A 15,977-nucleotide genomic window follows, 5' to 3' on the forward strand; every position below is an offset into this window, starting at 1 on the left:
AGAGAGAGACAGTGATAGACAGAGTGAGAGAGACAGAGAGAGGGAGAGACAGAGAGAGAGAGACAGTGAGAGACAGAGTGAGAGAGGCAGAGAGAGTGAGAGAGAGAGACAGAGAGAGCAAGAGAGAGACACAGAGAGACACAGAGACATAGAGAGACACAGAGACAGACAGAGAAATGAGAAACAAAGTAACATATGGACAGTCAGAGAGTCAAGAGACAGTGAGAAAGACACAAGAGACAAACAGAAGCAGAGAGAGTCTGTGACTCATCCCTTTGGATAAGGCTGCGTGGTGTAGTAGAAAGAAATCTGGAATCCATGCAGAAGATCTAAATTCAGGTTCTGAGTTAGCATTGATGGGGATTATAGTAAAGATGCAAGAAATGGAGATTGAGAGGGTAAGTGACTTATCTAAAGTCTTGCTGCTATGCTGGGATTGAAAAACGTGACTCCTGATGGCAATTTCAATATTTTTCTACCACAACATCATCATGCCTCCCTTTGCCCTTCAGTCTTCTCTCAACTGCTTCAAAGACTACCTACCCTTCGGCATCAAGCCCTTCCCAAACCATACCTTCTCCTTCATCGTGCCTTCCATCATCATTCTATCCCTCCTCTGAACTCCTGCCTTTTTTCTTTTTACCACTCACAGCTGGTGCTGAATCATACACTACCTCATATTAAAAAAATTTTTTTTGACCTTAAGAATCTGCACACAAAAAGAGAACAGTTTCATATAGAAAGTAGACCAGAAAAAGAGGATTTTTATGTGATAACACGGATCTTTTATATACAATTGGCTTTTTAAAAAAGTGTATAAATACACACATATATATAATATATATTTCAATGTTTGTTACTTTCAAAGCTGTCCAGTTTGTTTGTGTTCCTCTCTGAACTTCTGTTCTTTCAGTGCATTTTAAAGATATTTCATTGGTCCTCTTTTATTCCCTTCCCCCTTTTTGTAACAGCATTTTGGCCATTTAGAGCTTGAATTTCTACCTTAACTGCTTGCTCATATTTTTTGACCATTTTTCTATTGGGAAGTGGTTGTCATTCTTACACATTTGTATTAATTTCTTATTTACTTTGGCTTTCATACTCTTAGCAGAGAAACTTGCTACAAAGATTATTTTTTTCTAACCCAAGTTACCTATTTCCCATCTAATTTTAACTGCATTGATTTAGTTTGTACTGTCTTACATTTTGATTTAAATATTTTATAGGTCTCCCTACCTAGAAAGGGGGCAGCTAGGTGGTGCAGTGGATGGAGTACCAGTTCTGGAAGACCTGAGTTCAAATCCTGCCTCAGACAATTTATTAGCTGTGTGACCCTTGGCAAGTCACTTACCCTGTTTGCCTCAGTTTCCTCATTTGTAAAATGAGCTGGAGAAGAAAATGGCAAACTGCTTCAATATCCTTGCCAAGAAAACTCCAGATGGGGTCATGAATTTTCAGACACCACTAAGCAATACCAACAACATCTTGATAGTGAGTCTCTTGAGGGCAAGCCTCTAAGCTGATATTATACTTCTTTGATATTGCCCACAGTGCCTATAGGAAGCAGTGTTGTCTAGTAGATAGAGACCAGGACTTGAAGATGGGAAAATGTGGGTTGAATCTCATCTCAGAGCAAGCAAGGACTTGGAATCAGGAAGACATGAGTGTGAATACTGTTTCAGATGCAGTGTTACTCCAGGTAAGTCGCTTAACCTCTTGGTGTCTCAATTTTCTTATCTGTAAAATGGGGATAATAATAGCACATACCTCAGAGTTGCTATGAGAATCCAATAAGTTCACATATTTAAAGACGTTGCAAACTTTAATGCATTCTATAAGTACAAGCTGCTATTATTGTTAGCTTTATTACTACTACTACTACTAATAGTGGTAGTAGTAGTTATATGACCCTGGACAAGTCACTTAACTTCTCTGAGAACTGGTTTTCTCCTTTATAAAATGGAGATAAAAATGGGACAGGACTTTTGAAAGCATCGTGTAAGAATCTGTGTGTAAAGTTCTTCGAACAACTCAAACCCCTTTATAATCAGAGCTCACACTTTTCTGGCTCTCTGAGGTTTGCAAATCTCTTTACAGATACCATCTCATTTGACAGAGTAAACATGTGGCATAGATGCTAGTATCACCTCCATTTTACGAATGTGGAAACTGAGGCAGAGAGAGCTTGTGACTACTCATGGATAAAACATGGATAAAAGGTATCGGAGGGAGGATAATGTGAATAATATTGATGAAAATGATAATATGATTCAGTCCCAGATCAAGTCTTCAACAAATGCTTAGCAGATGAATAAATTAATAGACTGTTATTAATAATTTAAAAATTGCTTTTGATCCTCAAGAGTATTTTTCAGATGCCTCACGTTTCTGAATAATAGAGTAAAGGAGAGAGTTCTGAATTTGGAGTCAGGGGATGTGGATTTGACCCCAACTCTAATACTATCCTTGTGACCTCTAGGTCTTCATTTTGTCTTGGTTGGCTGTAACACTAGGGGGGCTCGCATTTAGTGAACTCAGGCTCTGGCATTCCCCCCAACGCTCTATGAGAATGAATTTCTGACTGCAAAGAGAATCTCAGGATTCTGTCAAGACAAGCATTCTAAAGACAAGGGCTGCTTTTTCCCCTGGTCCCCTCTGAATATGTGCTGCGTGGATAATGGAATGCTTACTGAAAGATACACGACTTTTATCATCAAGGGCAACTCAGGGGAAAATGCCATTCCATTTAAATAAATGATGAAGGGATGTCTAAAGAGAAGCCTCCTAGGATCCAGTTAATCTATAAATAAGACAGTAGCCCTTCTCCTTCCTCCGCTTTCTCTGCTTCCTCTAGGTCTCTTTTTCTAGGAATTGCTGTTATTTTCAATTCCTTCTGCCTCGTCCCATAGTGCCTAGCATGGTGTTGAATACATCAGGATGCTCAGTAAAGACTTTTATTGTTATTTGGGAAAAGAGGAGCCTGAACTTGTTGTGGTGGTGACTTGTGATTTGAAGGTCTGGATCGAAGATTCCAAAACAGATGAGTTTCCATTTGATACCCAGCAAGATCTCAGGAGAAATAATTAAAAGAATCATTTGTGGACACTGAGAAGAGGAACTACTTATTACCAGGAGCCTAAGAATGAGTCATACTAGACAAACTTTATTTCCTTTTATTTTTTTGCTAGAAAGACTGAGGGAATGCCACAGACCACATCTCAATTTCTCTTACAATATCCCTATGGACAATATGGATAAGTGTTGACCAGATGATGCTATAATCATGTGGATTTGTAACTGGTTGGGCAATGGTACCAGAAGAATGTCAACTAATGTCATTTGGGAGGGAAGCCTACTCTAGAGATGTGCCACGAGACTCTGTGCTTGGCCTTGTTCAATATCTGGTCTGTTTAAACATTTCATTAATGACTCAGATGAAGGCAAATAAGACCTTTTTACTAACTTTATAGACACAAAGCTGGGAAGAATAGCTAACATGCTGAATCACAGAATAGAGATTTTCAAAGATGTTGCCCAGCTCGAATAATAGGAAGGTGAAATTTTTTTTTTCAGGGGATAATGTCAGATCCTGCAGAATGACAGGCTTAGCAGCTGCTGTTCATGAGGAAAAAAAAAAGACCCAGGGACTTGAGTTCACTCTGTGGTAGCACTGCCAGAAATGGTAATGATGTCTTAATTAATGAATGAAATTAATTACTTAATAGAAGTATCATCTAGAATTAGGAAAGTGATAGTCCCACGGTTAATTCTACCCTGTTCAAACTTCATTCCTTCATAGTTACTCCTTTTCCCACACTCTACAATCTAGCCAAACAGGCCTTCTCTCCATTGTTTCTCAAACACAACCCTCCACCATGTCTTTGCACTGGCTGGCCTCCATTTATGGGCAGCTTGCAATGGAAAGTGCTAAACTCAGAAAGACATGAGTTCAAATTTGGCCTCAGACACTTACTAGATATGTGACCCTGGGCAAGTCACTTAACCTCTGTCTGTCTCAGTCTCTTTAACTGTAAGATGGGGATGATTACACCTACTGCCCAGGTGGTTGTGAGGATCAGACAATATGATACTTGTAAAGCACTTAGCACAGTTATGTGGCATACAGTAGGTGTTTAATATATGCTCGTTTCTTTTCCTCCTTTCTCATGAATGGAGTGCATTCCTTCCTCACCCCCACCTCAGCCCACCCTTTTTTCCTTAAGTTCCTTAAGTTCCTTAAGCTCAACCACGAAAATTTCCCTTGTGCTCCAAATGCTAGTTTTCTCCCTGACAAACTACCTTGTAGCTAATGACTTAGTATTTAATTGTATTTATTCTTTTAAGGGGTCCATCAATAAGATGGAGACTACGGAGAAGAAGACAAGAAATTACAGAAGGTAACTCCAAACCAGGCTTCCTAAAACAGTTCAAGAAAGTGATCATGTTTATCTTAGAGAAGAGAAGGCTTAGGGGGAACTTAGTGAATTTTATCTGATATTTAAGGGGTTGTCATATTCAAGGAGGATCAGTTTTATTTTATGTTCTTTGTAACTAAGACCCATGGTTGGTGGTACCATGGAGATGAATTTCAGTTTAATGTAAATTGGACTTTGTAACAATCAGGGATGCCTGTCTGCTCTGAGGCAGTGAGCTTCCCATCAGTGGGAATATTCAAGCACAGTCTAGACAACTAACTGATAAGTGTTTTTTCTATCGGATAGGGGGTTGGATCAATATATATATATGTACATATAATATATAATAATCAATATAAATACAGATTCTATGATAAATTCCCATGGCCTTATGAAAATTAATTTGCTTGTTAAATTCAGTTTACAAGATTAAGTACCATAGGAGTAGGGCATATCTATAATCTCAGCTATTGGGGAAGTTGACGTTGGTAGATCTCTTGGACTTCTAAGCTACAGTGGGCTATGATGATTGGGAGTCTGCACTCAATAAGGTAAGCCTTCAGGAGCAAGGAGGACCATCGGGTTGACTAAAGAAAGTTGAAATAGAGCCAGGCTTAGAAATGGAGTTGACCAAAGCTCCTATCCAGACCCACTGTGGGACTGGGCCAGTGGTCAGGCCCCTGCACTTCCAGGCTAGGCTAAAAGGGGAGACCTAGACTTAAAACAAGCAAACCTAAATTCCCCCAATTTATTTGGTCGCTCACATTTAAAGAGCTCTCTCTAGATGAATCTGGGAGCCATATGAAATCTTTTAAGTTCAAGTTTGATATCAGAGGAGGAAAAGTTCAGCTTAATAAAGTTTAGTAGGACAGGAATGTGTTATCTTTGCCTGAACGTTCTCACTGGTGCTTATCTCTTAAGCAAAAGGAACAGAAGGAGGAGGTATCTGTGTCCTAACTTAGAACCTGAATTTTCTGCCAGTCCAGAACAGAACCAGATGGGCCTGTTTGATTTTATTTCTTTGTTTGAAGTCTGGGGCAATTAAACCTTCTCTTAGGAGTGTTAGATGCCGAATGTCAATACATGGCTTTCGCAGGATCTGCTGAGGAGCTGATCTTCTTGGGGCTGGGCTTTTAGCTTTCTTGCCCTTAGTTCACCTATCAGACTGATCTGGACCATGTTCACTACATGCTAATCAGCTGCTCTTCTGTGAGGATGAATGACTTTATAGATGCGAAGCATTCTTGGGGGAAATAAAAGTATCAATGTAGGCATAGAGATCATATTTCCTGAACAAAAATTCTGGATATGTCCCCAGACAATATGGGTTTCCTATTCTTAAGCAACATGGCTACAAAAATTTCTTGTGGTTAGATATCTCAAATAGGTTAAAAAAAAGCCAGAATTTAATCCCTCCCTCAGTTTACTCAACTGCAAAATGGGGATAATAACAGTATCTACTTCACAGCATTGTTGTAAGAATAAAATGCAGTATTATTGTAAAGCTCTTGAAGTGCTGTATAAATGCCAGCTGTTAAGCATTTATTAAGTGCTTACCAGGCACTGTGTTAAGATAGAAAGTAATGTAAAAACAGTCCCTGTTGTTAAGGAGTTCTCATTCCAATGGGGGAGACAACATGTAAACCATGATGTACATTTGATACGTACGAGGAGGTTGGAAGGTTCTGCACCATCAGTTAGGGGGAAGGGGAAAGCGCCTAAGCAGAAGGTGGGATCTAAGCTGAGTCTTGAAGGAAGCCATTCAAGTGAAGAGATGCTGAGAAGGAGGGGGAGCATTTTGGAAATGGGAGACAGCCGGTCGGAGGCTTCTAGATGGGAGATGGAATGGTATCTTCAAGGTATCAATAGATCGATACAGTTGGATCACTGAGTGTGCAGAGGGAGAGAGGGATGTATGAGCAGCCCGGAAAGGCAGAAAGAGACCAGGCTGTGAAGAGCTTTCAATTCCAAGCAGAGGATTGCATAACTGATCCTGGAGTAATAGGGAGCCACTAAAGTTTATTGAGTAGGAGGCTAGGTGACATGGCAGTCCCCACTGCCCTCCTTCAGACACATTCAACAACAATTTAGTGAAGCATTTTCATTTGGCAACTATGTCTTCTCCAGTTTTATATTTTCATTCTAAACCAATGTTTGGAAAATGGTAGTTCATTATAATGAATGAGATTTGCCCTCTGCATGTTAAATGAGTTATTTCACTTTATAGCAAATAATTCATCAACAATGGTATTCTTTTTTTTTTCTTTTTGAAGAAAGAAATCACACAAGGTCAGTCCATATAAGGATGCCTATCTATCTTTTGCTAACTAATAATAGGTGAATGACTCTCTTGGGTTAAGGATAATTCAAATGGAAAATAATTTTTAGTCTTTTAAAGGCTAAAATGGATATATTTTAATATTATGATTTAGAAAAGCAAAGCTGGCAAAGCAAAGCTAAATTTTCTGTGACATCTGAAATTCTTAACCTATGCTTAGTATATCTCTGGAACATAGTAGGTACTTAAATATTGATACATTTTTGCCTTTTTTTGGTGTATCATGAGACTCTTTGGGAGTTTCTATAGACTCCCAGAATCTTGTTTATAAGTGCACAAAGTAAAATACAAAGGTCACAAAAGAAGCCAATCATATTGAAGTACAGCTTTGGAAACATATGTGAAAAAAGACATGCTCATAGACTCCAGATTAAAAATCATGGATCTAAAAGGAAGAGCATTGGTCAACTTCACATTTGGCTACAGACCAGTATGGAGCTTAGGTTAGCTTCATAGGAAACTGTCTAATCTTTCTTTCATGGCACAGCTTGGGTATCTATACCGTGCCAAGGCAACCAGTTAGGAAATGAAAAATATTTTTTGTTAATGGGCCTATATGTGGTAAACAGATATTTAGATTGGCTTTATTTTTCTCCTCCTGCTTACGGATTGGATTTTGAGATTATTTTGGGATTGTGTCATTAGACAGAGGAATGACTCTCCTGGTCCAAACTGTGTGTGAAATGCAACTGTTGGCACTGTGTTGTAATTTCAACCATGGTATTATCTAATAGAGAAGTAGCTGGAATCTCAAATTTTGTTCCACTCCAGGCCTTATGATAAATGTGGTTCTCTTCTCCTGGTTATCAGTCTGAGGGTTAAGACTTATAGAGAGTTTGTATCACAGAGTCACACTTGGACTAAGAAGTCAACTTCCTGAACAGGGGCTGGGGGAGGTAGGGTATCCAGGTCATTCTTGTGAAGCAGATCGAGGCATGTTATTGGATAGCCAGCTCAAAAGGAATCAACAATGTGACATACCATTTTAGGCTGCAGGTAAGAGGGGGAGAGTGAGCAGAAGGAGGAAGGTCATAGCTCTCTTGGTATTGCATATGGCAGATTTGGGGTATGGCATTCAATTCTGGGTGCCATGTTTTAGGTAGATGGTAGATAAATTACAATGGGTTCAGAAAGATGGACCAACTGGGATGGTGTAAGGTTTGGAGATTATGCCATAAATGAAATAATTGGTAGAGTTGGGAGTATGTAGCCTGAAAAATGGAAGATTTGGAGGTAGGGGCAGCAGCATGTATTTAAAGGGTTGTCATATGGAAGAGAGTGGATGGAGTGGAGTCTGAAGTGAGGAAGACTCATCCTTCTGAGTTCAAATCAGGCCTCAGACACTTACTAGCTATGTGACCCTAGTCAAGTTACTTTACCGCTGCCTGCCTCAGTTTCCTTATATGTAAAATGAGGCTAATGCTAGCACCTACCTACCGCACAGGCTTATTGCTAACATATATAAAGCACTTTGAAAACCTTAAGAAGATCCTGATTCATGCCAATAATGAATGTCCTGAAGAGGGGAAAGGGCAGAGGGGACAAGCACCACTATGTTCCAGGCTCTGTGCTAAGCACTTTATAAATTTCATCTCATTTGATTGTCACAACAACCCTCCTGAGGTTAGCACTATTATCTCCATTTACAAATGGAGATCAAATGCTGAAACAGTCATTTTATTAGAATTCTTACTGTATATTCTCACTGGCTAGAATCGATGACTGTATTTTACATAAGTATAATTCCAAGTACCGTGTACAAGTGTTAGATATTACTCTTAGTGTTATGACTTGCCCCACGTGAGATTATTATCTACGTGGCTGGATGAGAGTTCTTAGCTCATTCTCCATGATAAGTGGAGGAGAATGAAGGGAGGCCATGTAAGTTGGAGCCATTCTTTTGACCTGTGAAAAAGCCACCTAAGCTGTTCCACCTCACAAACAGAGGTAACTCAAGTGTTGTCTATTTAGATTAAAAGGCTGATGTTGGTATTACCAAAGTGTTAAAGCGGAATGCTGCATCCTTACACATACAGACAAGACTTCTCCACACCATTTGGTTACTTTCCTTTCTCATTGTCTGTATATATTTACTCAGGATTTATTGGGTACGAGGCAATGGATGAAACAAAATGGGTCTCTTGCTGAACAATTTAGAGTAAAGATGTCTGTGTGTTTGGAGGATGGAGAGGCAGAATTTACCAGAATTCAGAGACCTAGCAATGAGGGAGAGAAGGGAGAAATGGTTCCACAAGATGGCAAGTCAGAGGACCTGAGTCCAATCACGGTTCTGTACCATCCTCCTGGCATGACTTTTTGCCCCCTAATCTTTCCTGACTTCAGCTATCTCATCCATAAACCCAGGAGCTTAGATGAGATGATCTCCAAAGGCAGGACAAATCTGTCTAAATCCCAGGATGCTAATCTTTCTTGCTGACAGTCTTTTGCTAGACCTTTAGAATTCCTTATTCAATGTCTAAGTTGCCCTCATTCCTGAATTTTCTTAAGTCCTTTAGCTAGTGAGCCTGATTTTGATCTGGGATTAGATCTGCTAACTCTGAATTAGATTAGACTGAATTACAACTGAATCAATTATTAGACTAGATATGAATTACACTAGATTATAAACTCTCTGCACCAGGCAATGTACTTGGTGCTTTTACAAATATTTTATTACTCAATCATTTGATCTTCACAACAACCCTAGGAGATAGGTGCTATTACTTTCTCCTTTTTACAGTTGAGGAAACTGAGGCAGACACTTAAATACTTGTGCAAGGTTACACAGCTAGTAAATGTCTGAATCAGGACTTGAACTCGTGTTATCCTAATTCTGGACCTAATGCTCCACCTAGTGAAGTGGCATTAGAGATCTTCAACAAATCCATGAGGCAGGTACTAGAGGTTAAACAATTTGCATTTTGAAGATGACTTGCCCTTGATGTCACAGCTGGTGAATTGCCAAAGATGGGATTCAAACCTAGTTACTGTTGAGGGTGCCTCCATCCTGATGCCAAGCGGCCTCTCCTATGATTTCCCTATATTCATAGGCACATATTTTCTTCAGAGACAATTCTAGGGTGATTCAAGATAGGGAATGAGAGGACTGATGGGAGCCCTTTTCCTTGTCCCCCTCCCACATTGCCTTTCCTCTCCCTGCCCCATCCCTTTTGGACATGGGAAGTCCCTATGGCTTACTTCCATGTGCCTGTATTCTTTAGACCTCAAAAACCTCTGATTTTTAACGCTATGGGATCTGGGCCCCCCAAACCAGCTCTAACCTCATCAATCCTTAAGAGCTGGTTTCCTGAGCTGCTGTGGCCAAAATGAATTCCTCATCTGTTGGCCAGCCTTTTGGTGATATGCCTCTTCTGATGTTTCCAGGCTGTTTCTGGGCCTTCATTTGAAGTTTTTCCCATATGCTAGAACCTGTTTTAGTTTATTCTCCACTGTCGATGCCTTTGAAGTCCCACAGTCCCTTTCATTTTACAGGAAAGTCTTGGAATATAACTTTAGTGGAGGATGGACTTGTATGAATATGTGTTTATGTATTTGATCCAGACTTGTGATTTCATCTGTCTGGGGGACTTTCAGTGCTCATGGTATGAAAGCTCTTTCAACTGATGCTATCAGCTCTTAGAGGTTAACTGACTTGCCCATGGCCACATAGATAGCCACATGTGTCTGAATTCACATATATAATTTTTTGTTTTATTCGTTAAAATTTTTCTTTTTTTTCTTATTTATATATTTGAATACATGCAGAATGTGTGAGAATCAGGGATTGAACCCAAATCTTTCTGAATCCAAAACTAGGTTGGCCTTCTAAGTCTCTCTCTCTCTCTTCCTCTCCATCTCCCTCTTTCCTTTTCTCTTTTCCTTCCTCCTTTTCCCTCCCCCTTCTTTCTTCCTATTTTTTCTTTCTCTCTCTCTTTCCCCACCCATTTCCCCCATCTCTCTCCCTCTTTCTCTTTCTCTCTCTCCCTCCATCTCTCTCCTCCTTCCCTTCTTTCCCTCTTCCCTTCTTTCTATTTTCTTTCTCTCTTTCTTCTCTCTCCCTTTCTCTTTCTCTCCCTCCATCTCTCTTTCCCCCGTCTCCCCTCTTTTTTCTTTCCCTCTTCCCTTCTCTCTTCTCTTTCTCTTTCTTCTCTCTCCCTTTCTCTTTCCTCTCTTTTTTCCTCTCTCTTTACCTTTGTCTCTCACTATCTTCCTTTCTCCCTTCCTCTCTCCACTGTCTCTTTCTCTGTGCCTATGTCTATCTCTGCCTCTTTTCCATAGGTCTCTCTTTTTCTGTGTCTTTGTCCCTTCATATATCATCTAATAAGTTATAGACTCATAGTAATTAGAACTGGAAGGGACCTCAGAGGTCATCTAGTCCAACACTCCATTTTACAAAGTGGAAACTGAGGCATAGAAAAGTCGTATGAGTTTCCCATAGTCTCATAGGTTCCAAGCAGCAGAACACAGATTTTACCTGTGGTCCCTCGACTCTAAATATAACTACCTATTCTGGTGTCTCCTCATGATAGAGAGCAGAACTGGGACTTGAAGCCTATGGCAATGGCAGGTTCATAAGGTACAAACATTTGATATAGACTTAGGAGTGACCATGTGTGTGTTGTTTAAGGACCAGCTTCACTAATTTTGGAGCATTTCAGGGCAGAAGGCATAGCAACTCTGGAAGACCAAAGGGGATGCTATTTGAACTGGTGGAGAGAGTGCCCATATTGACAATCTAACGGATCCTTCCTCAAAGAATTGACACCCATATGTATATATGTCTGTGTACGTATAATATACGCATGCATAATTCTCCAAAAATTAAAGACGCTGAGAAAGCAAAAAGGGAAATAAGATAAACTGTCCCTTCCACCACCTCATTGCACCCCAGCTATGCCAGAGTAAATTTTAGAAATATATAAGCATTCCAAAGGAGGAAAAGGAGGAAAAAAGGTTGATGAAAAGCACTGCTCTCTAGGCAGCTAGGGGGAGCACCTCACACTCTGTCCAGCGCTGAGCACTCCTTTCCCTGGCTTTTTGCCTCTTCTGCATTCTTTTTTTCTACTCTTGTTGGATGACAGGGTTCTCAGGGAAATAATGTCCAGGTCAGAGTTAGGCAGAATGCAGATCCCAAGTATTCCAGAATTCTTTCCTGTGGGGCCATATTATCGGTTTTTCTTCAAAAACAAACTGTCTGGGGATTATACAAGGTGATAAACCTATGCAAATCAGAGCCAGGTGTGATTGCTGACACAGCTTCACTGTTTCAAAAGTCTTGGTGTGGCTTCAGGAAAAGCCACACAGAAACCACTCAGGTGGTGGATTAAGTCTTGGCGTTTGTGAGCTCCGAGTTACAGATTCTCTGCCTGTTTGTGACTGCCAAATAGACTCTTCCCTTCCACCTAAGGGTGGGTCTTAATTTTTTCAGTGATAAAACAGGGTCAAGAACTAGGTCTGTGACTTCACTAGTACTGGGATCTCCTGTTTCTCCTAGTGAGTGACTCCCTCTGACAACACAAGTTGGTACATTCTCTACAACTCTGAGCCCTGCCTCTAGCACTGAGAAGTGGTATCCCAAAGCCACAACATATCAAAAGCACTTCTTCAACCCAGGTTTTCCCAGCTCTCTACTATGCTATACTGCTCTCCAGTGAGAAAATATTTCATACTAATATATTGGCCCATATAGGATGGAGACCAATGATGTGAAATTTTTAGTCAATCCAATATAGTCAAGTCAATCCAGTAGAGTCATGTCAATCCAATATAGTCAATCCAATTTAACAGAAAATTTTCCCTTACAATACATAGGCAAAACATGATGGATTTAGAACTGGAAGGACCATAGATTGTAGATTTAGAGCTATAAGGGAAGGGATATCAGAGGTTATAGAGTCCCCCTGATTTGCAGATGGGGAAACTGAGGTTCATAAAGGATTAAGTGATCTGTCCAAGGTCACACAGGTACAAATAGCAGGGTCTAGATTTGAGCTCAGCTCCTTTGATTTCAATTCAGGGATTTTTGGTACTGAGATAAGTATAAATAAGAATAGTATTTGCCCCAATCCTCATGGAGTCTAGTAGGGAGCATAAACAATGTATATAGATACTTGTGAAACCTCTCACATAACCTTTTTCTGCTTCAGGTTCCTCATCTGCAAAATGGGGGCAGTTAGATTGGTTGAGCCCTTCCACTTGCAACTCTATGATATTATTAGCATGACTGAGGTCCCAAGTCTCTGAGAGTTCAAAGGGCTGAGGACCTTGAAGGAAGTGACTTTTGAGGGGGCCCTTAAGTATACTAAGCCTACCAATGGAAGCTCATTGACCGTTGACTTCTATCTGGAGCTGACAGTCACATCCTGTTTATTGACAGTTGTCCTACCCTTTAATTTGACAAACCAATCTTAATTTGTTGCCGCCAGAGTTCTATAATGGTATTTTGGTTATTCTAGAGACTATGAGTTTTATTCTAGTGCTCATGAAATTTTGTTGGTGGAGACAGAGATTTCACCATAGAGAATATGCTCCACCGTGCATATCCAAACCATACAAACCTTAGGTTTATTTCAGAGCATCATGGGAACAATGCAGCTGCTGAGCTGAAGTTACAGAAACCTCTTCAGTCTCTGCGTCTGTCTAGAATGCTCCTTAGAACCGAAGGATCTTCTGGTTTCCTGACTTCCATGTAATTCAAACAATTAAAAACAACAACCCCGAAACTGCTTGTAGGTCAAATATTTTGTCTAAAACCATCCTCTTTTAACTATAGGAAGATGTGCCTTTGGGGATGGGGGCTAAGATTTCTGGTCTTTCAACTTTTCGAAAACTCTCGCAAGTTCTTTCTTGTTCCTACTTTGATATGATTTGGTTTATAGGGTGGACTCAATTCCTATGTGGACAACCCACTTGGCAGCTACTTTAGTATTGACTCAACTGATGCTGGGATCCAGTAAGACCCTTGTTATGTTCACAACAAACTTCGGCCAAGGTAGAGAAACCATAAACATCCATGGGCATCTTGGGATGATGCATCTTGCTGACTGTCTAGGGGAGATGTGGAAACAGTTCACTGCTGAACTTCTTCGCTTGCATTTCCTTGATTGCAGGCAGAGTATTATTGGCAGCAGCTATCCACCACAAGCTGCCTTATGATGAAAGGGGAGAAGAATGGCTAGGGAAGTAGGAATAATCTGGAGTGTCTAGGTGACCTTTCCTTAATCAGTCAATAATTGTAAACAAATTATAAGTGGAAAGGTAGTCAAAATATCATCTGAGGAATTTTCTCTTCTCTTTGGACAAAGTGTTAATCACTTCAGAGTATAAAGTTTGGTTTCTCTTTGGGAAACAGCCAAGTTTTTTGAAATATTAAGAAAGAGCAGAAAGCATATTCTTTCCTTCCCATGAGACTAAAGTTCAGTCAAATAGAACAAATTGTGTGAAAGTACTTTAAACCCCCTATGTATTCCCTTATAAAAGTACAGAATTCTACCCCAGGAAAACTAAGGCACGGTCCAAAGAAAAAAATAAAACCAATAGAAGTAAAAGCTTACCTCTTGTTCCGAGTGGATGGCCCTGTGGGCTGATGAGCAGTGTGGACACTGGCTTCCTGCTGCTTGGAGTTACCGATGGATTTATCAGCCCGAGGTGTTTCTTCTGACTCACCCTCTGCACTGTTGTTAAAACTCCAGTCTTGCCAGGCTGATTCCAGTGATTAATTATTGACAAAAGGAAAACACTCCGAGGCAAACTTGTGTCCAACTGAACTGCCCTGAACCATTCCAGGGTTTCTCAGAGATAATGATGCTGTCTTTGCTAGACCCCTCCCCACTTCCTTTATGGTCCGAACTTCCTACTGGCTGACACACACTGCCTCTGTTCTCCTCTCTCTGTCTTATGCAGTCATTATGCTAGCCATCGGAAGAATGTAGCTAAACAACTTTTTAAAAATTAATATTCCTAAGGTTACTTCTCAGCCTTCTGGGAGTCACCCTAGTCCCCAGTGGTGTATGGGGGGCACTGCCTGCCTCTGAGAGAACCGTGGGCTTAGAGAAGCCACAGAGCGCTCCTGTCACCTCAGTGCCGCTGCAGTAACATCCAGAGTAAAAACAAGGCTGGGGAGGGAGAGATATACATTCCCCTTCCCCTCCCCCTCCCAAGCCCTCTGGCCGAGAGCAGGGGAAAATGATTAAATATGGCATATTCTTTAAGTGGGTATGGTAGAAAACCAGAAGAATGGGAAGGGAATGCATCACCTTGGGCTCAGAGAACAGTGTAAAACTGCAGGGGAAATGTTTATGCTTCCTACCATCCATCCATCTGCAGACTTCTGCAAAGGGGAGGGGAAGGGGGGGTGGGTACCCACGCAGGGTACATTACAGCAAGATTGCAGGCAGCAGATAGCTAGGAATGAGGTTGTGGAGCAAGCCAAGGGTGGTTAAGCGGGCTAGCTCCGAGCCAAGCAGGTCCTCGGTCGGTTTCCTTTTGAAAGGAAACGAAGCCCCTGAAAACTGGGACGGAACCACCAGTTTTGGAGTCATTGAGAATGCAAATAAAGCTTTGTCATGTGGCTGGGTTTCATCTTTTTAAAGATGTACTCCTCGGCTTGGGGGAGAGGATCCGAGGACCAGGTCCTGGGCACTCACAGGTGGGGGGGTGGCGAGAACAGAGATGCCACTGAGCCCTGGGAGGGCGATTGCGAAGGGATGACTGCGGGGAGATGGTTTAGCGTTCACGCGCACGGGAGAGCCAGCCCTGTTGGCTGGGGATCATGGCTTGTGACCCTGGACTCTTTCCAGTAAATTTCCTTCCATTGGAAAGGAGGGAATGGGGGAGGGGACCGTGTTCCCTGAACACAGGGGGTTGGAGTTGGGGGTGGGGCAACCTCTGCATTGGGAACGGAGCGCGCTAGCTCGTCCCTGCGCCTTGCGCAGCGCTGGGCATCGGTGGGCACGGATGCGCAGAGCCCCGAGGCTCCCCACCTGCGCGCCCTGGGCCCTCGATCTTGACTCACCGCATCCCGGGGCAGCGGGCCAGCGATGCCGATGCAGGCAGAGGCAGGGAATGGGATGGGGGGAGGGAGGGAGGACGTGAGCCACAGTTCATCCCAGCAGTTGGGCACGGGCTGCCCAGCCCCAGGAGCCCCAGGGACACACGCCGGCCTCAATTCAGGAGATGCGCAGGGGCGGAAGCGGGACTTTGGGCTGCCTGCCCTTGTGTCTGAA

At 41.7% G+C, this 15,977-nt stretch overlaps 1 protein-coding gene across 2 annotated transcripts in view; it reads right to left on the reverse strand.

Moving 5' to 3' along the window:
• SPTSSB (serine palmitoyltransferase small subunit B) overlaps positions 1-14,840 on the reverse strand; it is a 30,276-nt gene extending 15,436 nt beyond the window's left edge. The window contains exons 1-2 of one of the 2 annotated variants that reach the window (XM_069083523.1): positions 14,307-14,544; positions 11,749-11,905 (exon numbers count right to left, since the gene is read on the reverse strand). The gene's annotated coding sequence lies outside the window, so the exon portion shown is untranslated. Of the gene's footprint in view, positions 1-11,748; positions 11,906-14,306 lie in introns of both variants that reach the window. The other variant, XM_069083522.1, reaches the window with a different exon arrangement.
• Between the last annotated feature and the right edge of the window lie 1,137 nt (positions 14,841-15,977).

Source organism: Petaurus breviceps, unplaced genomic scaffold (assembly GCF_028583685.1).
Source record: "Petaurus breviceps papuanus isolate PSGF00001 unplaced genomic scaffold, PetGlider_PUasm1.0 173, whole genome shotgun sequence".
NCBI lineage: Eukaryota > Metazoa > Chordata > Mammalia > Diprotodontia > Petauridae > Petaurus > Petaurus breviceps.